The sequence below is a fragment of the Canis lupus genome, chromosome 1, assembly GCF_011100685.1.
Source record: "Canis lupus familiaris isolate Mischka breed German Shepherd chromosome 1, alternate assembly UU_Cfam_GSD_1.0, whole genome shotgun sequence".
Classification (NCBI taxonomy): Eukaryota; Metazoa; Chordata; class Mammalia; order Carnivora; family Canidae; genus Canis; species Canis lupus.
In genome coordinates this window covers 7113529-7118328 of record NC_049222.1, presented here as the reverse complement: position 1 = coordinate 7118328, position 4800 = coordinate 7113529, and positions in this window count along the sequence as shown.

Here is a 4800-nt window from a genome sequence, read left to right as displayed (position 1 = left end):
GAACAGGGGAACTAGAACAGATGTTTTTTGAAGCCAGGTACCACTGTGGATGCTTGGAATTGCACACTGGGAACGAGGGTGTTGGGGTATAGAGGGGGGCGGGTAATGAGATTTGTCTAAGTCAATTGTCTCTGAACTATTTCACTCAAGGGGCAAGAAGGCTGAGGTATTTACACACCAGCTTCCTGGAGTTACTGTTGGAGGATAGCTCTTGAGATGTGCTAAGTTTTCTGGTGTTGAGACCTACAGTCGCTGTGGCATACAGGTCATGATGGTCATAAAAATGCTAAAAATGGCAACTAGAAGTCTGTGGGACACGCTGCTAGGTCCAAGGGACAAGGAGGGGCCCTACAACATCTGCAGTCACTCACATGTCATTTATGTGTAGTCAAAAGTCAAGTATCTATGTTCATACATGCAACATTTACATGTAAATCATAAATACATTACAAATATATATTGTAAACATGATGGCAGCAAATATCACATCTAAATTAATTTTTTGGTATAATAGAACAAAACTTTCAAGAGAAAATGTGTTTGATGATGCTCTACATTATTTTTTAATCTGTATTTATTATTATTATTTTTTAGTCTATGATAGAGGCAGAGACACAAGCAGAGGGAGAAGCAGGCTCCATGCCGGGAGCCCGACGTGGGATTCGATCCCGGGTCTCTAGGATCTTGCCCTGGGCCAAAGGCAGGCGCCAAGCCGCTGCGCCACCCAGGGATCCCTATGATGCTCTACATTATTAAATGATAACATAAAGAAGAACTGGGATTTATTGTGAAAATGAATACAGGGTCCTTTCCTCCTGCAGCATAGGATGTTCAGTGGAATTTCAGTGCACAAATATTCAATTTTAGAACCTTTATCACAAAAGGGCAAAATCCTTTTGGAAAATATATGCACATTTTCTCTTCACTTCTGAATATTATTAATGAGCAATAAATAGTATTTTAAAGTTGTTCTCTTAAGGATAAAAAAAGTCATCAAATGCATAATTTACAAAATTGTACTCTCTCATCCTAAGCTTCATGGAAACCTAAGAGTGGTGAAATTAAAAGTAATAATAAAGAATTTTTCTACATTCCTTATATATTATATTTTTTATATCTACGTAAGAGAAAACAGAATGTTAATCTCTCTTGTGACAGACTTGTGAGAGGTATGCCTTAGTAATAAAGGATACAGAAAAAAAATGTCCATTTTTTCTTTCTGACTCATGTTCATTTTTCTAAGGAAAATTCTTTCTCAAAGTACGTCATTGTCTTATGAAGCCATTTAATTTAGTACCTTCCCAAGCCACTAATTTATAAATATTCATACATAAATCACTTCCAGAATACATGTTTTTAGAAATTGAATTCTATAATCCTATTTGTTCTTGACAGTAATTCCTTGATTGAAGATGGACCATACTGAAAATACTAAATGTTAACACTTTTATATTCTATAGAGAAATCAGAATACACATATACACATATGTACACAATCCTTAAAAATATAGAAATTTAAATAATAGGCTGTGACTTTTAAAATCAAATACACTCCATAGGTCAAAACATTTCAGTTCAAATGCAGAAGTCAATTTTGAATTTAAAAAATCAAAGGAAGGGATGCTTGGGTAGCTCAGTATTTGAGTGTCTGCCTTCGGTTCAGGGCATGAACCCAGGGTCCCACAGGGATTCTCCTTCTGCCTATGTCTCTGCCTCTCTTTCTTTCATGAATAAATAAATAGAATCTTTAAAAAAATTAAAAATCAAAGGGAAAAACAAATGGGCAAGAGAAATAATTTGGGGGAGGGGCATGATCATGTATTATTTTTCTTTATTACTCAACATTTCTGCTATAACACAATAGTATTTTCATAAAAATTATTAAAATGGATATTAAGGATACCAAATATATACCACATATCATCAAACAAGTTTTAAACTAATGATAAAATTACACAAAACAGAAAACATTGTTTCTTATTATTTACTCATTTGGCTTGAAAGATTCTGCTTCTGAAACATAAGTACATGTTTTCATTACCACCAAATAAAGTTTCTTTCTTTCTTTCTTTCTTTCTTTCTTTCTTTCTTTCTTTCTTTCTTCTTTCTTCCTTCCTTCCTTCCTTCCTTCCTTCCTTCCTCTTCTTTCTTTCTTTCTTTCTTTCTTTCTTTCTTTCTTTCTTTCTTTCTTTCTTTTCTTTTTTTGTCTTCCCTGAGGTTTTTAGGGATTAAAAAAAGTTTAGTACTAATTGCCAGTGATTCTGGTTTCCATTTCCCCTCAGGCATAGCCACTGGGATGGTTGGTAGAATGACAGTACTGGTTTCTCTGGGTAGGAGTGAGCATTGATGGTGGAAGAAATTGACTAAATTATGAGAACACAAAGTGGAGAGAAAGTAGAGGATCTCAGCTAAAGAGAAACATTTTATTGTTATCATAGATCATCATTTTTGGTATTCTTATCTACTATTCTGTTCCTATTTCTCCCATCTACTACCTCCAATTCCTCCCATGATCTGTATGATCTACACTCCAGAGAAGGAGAGTAACACCCAGCTCCTGGGCAGACCCAGTTTTCTGTCCCTCGTGCTTGTGCACGTAGAGCTCCACATCCAAGAAGTTTCTTTCTTCCTGTCGCTGTCTTTTCCTCCATCACATTGGCCAACTCCTACTTACCTCTCATCCTTCATGTGTGAACTTCAGCTTCATTTCCCCAAAAATTGTTCTCACAACAATTTGGCATTCCCCCCATTTACCATGTCTCACTTTGCTCTAATTTCTTATTCTAATTGTTTACATTTCCTGTGAGTGAGTAGTTACCACAAGACTAAGCCCAGTAAATGATGTGCCTATGGTTCAGCAGTTAATTTCAGGCTCACAGCATAACAAATGAGAAAGTCAGAAAGATACCTGTCTCTGAAGACGTCTCCCTATCAATAGAGTGACCAATTGAGCGTTGGGTGAAAAAATGAGTTACGAGGGAAACGAGAGATAAGAGAGAGAAAACCCAACTTGCCTGATGTCAAAGCCTCTAATTCTATATATATATATATATATATATATATAAATTAGGGGCATCTGGGTGGCTCAGTGGTTGAGCATCTGCCTATGTCTCTGCCTCTCTCTCTCTGTGTGTCTCATGAATAAATAAGTAAAATATTTAAAAAATAATTATAAAGAAAGAAAAAAGGGGGGAGAGGAAGGAAAGGAGGAAGGAAGAAAGGGTAGAAAGGACAGAGGCAGGGAGAGAGAGAGGGAAGTGAAGTTCGCAGTGATTAATTATACACTTTGGGGAAGACTTGAGAAACTGGGAACATATCACTGGTACCACTGATAACAAAATTGATCATATTTTTTCTGTCTGTGCCAGATATTTTTCTATGTATATACTATAAAGCTAAACATATATTGCCTATTATTTAACTAATGTGATTGATAATTTATGTTATCCTCAGGATAGATCTGGAGAGAAGGAATTTGAGGACATATTGATTGATGCGAGGGACAGAGTAAGAGGGTTAAATCTCCAAATTTTGTTTTACTTGATTTTTGACTGATCAGAAATATTTGTAACAAATTTCTACCACTAAAAATACTATAATATAAGCAATATGCAAATAAAGCACCAGTAGTGGTTATATTACAAACCAATTGAAAGATAGGATGTAATGTTTATGCAAAATAGTGTGCAATTTAGCTTACTATTCCATTGTGCTGAACTGGGAAGTAAATGGCTAGCTCTTTCACATCCTCACTTATATAATCTACTGCACCATACTGGGAGAAAAAATAAGAGCACCGTAGCTCTTTCTGGGTCTATTAGACTTTCTTTTTCATATCATAAAAATCTGAGGTGTGGAGAGTCATATAGGAGTTGGCCTGTTTTCTAATGTTGCAGGTGAGGCAATGGACATGTCCGGGAAGGGAAGTGAGTGATCAAAGATTACATGCTTATCAGATGCTTTGCTACTACACAGAGCTATAACTCACTTAAAGTAAAAGTCAAGTAATATTTAATAGTGTGGATTATGAGAGCAGGGCATGTTTATCATGTGACTACAAAATTCTGCTCTATGCTTTTTCTGAGGAGGATTTCTTAGAATGCATGTACATTGTATCACACATCAGTAATAGATTAAAATTAAACCAATCAGAAAAGTACTAGCAATGATATTTATCTCTACCTTTCTATATTAAGGATGCTATAGGCTGTGGCAAATAACATCCACCACCACAATAAATCCAAGAAATTGTGTGTTTTCAGTGACCATATGTTTGAAATGAATTAACTTAATAAATGAGTTGAGCTAGTCTGTTCTACATCAAATTTTATTTTTCTAGTGATGGTCTACTGAGAGAAAAAATGTATTAATTTCCTCTGGTTGTAACAGAGTACCACAAATTTAGTGGCTTACAACAGCAGGAATTTATTCTTGTATAGCTCTGGAGGTTAAAATTCTGACAAGGTATCTCTGTGCTAAAATCAGAGTTTCAGCAGGGCTACATTTCTTCCGGATGCTCTAGGAGATAATACATTTCCTTGCCCTCTCCAACTTCTGGAAGCCTTATGCATTCCTTGGCTCTTGGCCCCTTGCTGTGTCTTTAAGCCAACAGTGTAGCATCTTCAAATGCCAATCTCTCTGACTGTGACCTCTGATTCCATAATCATGGTGCTTCCCTCTTATGGCATCTTGGTGATGACAGTAGGCCTCCCAGATATCCAGAATAATCCCCCAAAGTCAAGATCCTTAAAAATCACATCTGGAAGTCCCCTTTTCCAGGTCAGGTAACATACTTCAGGA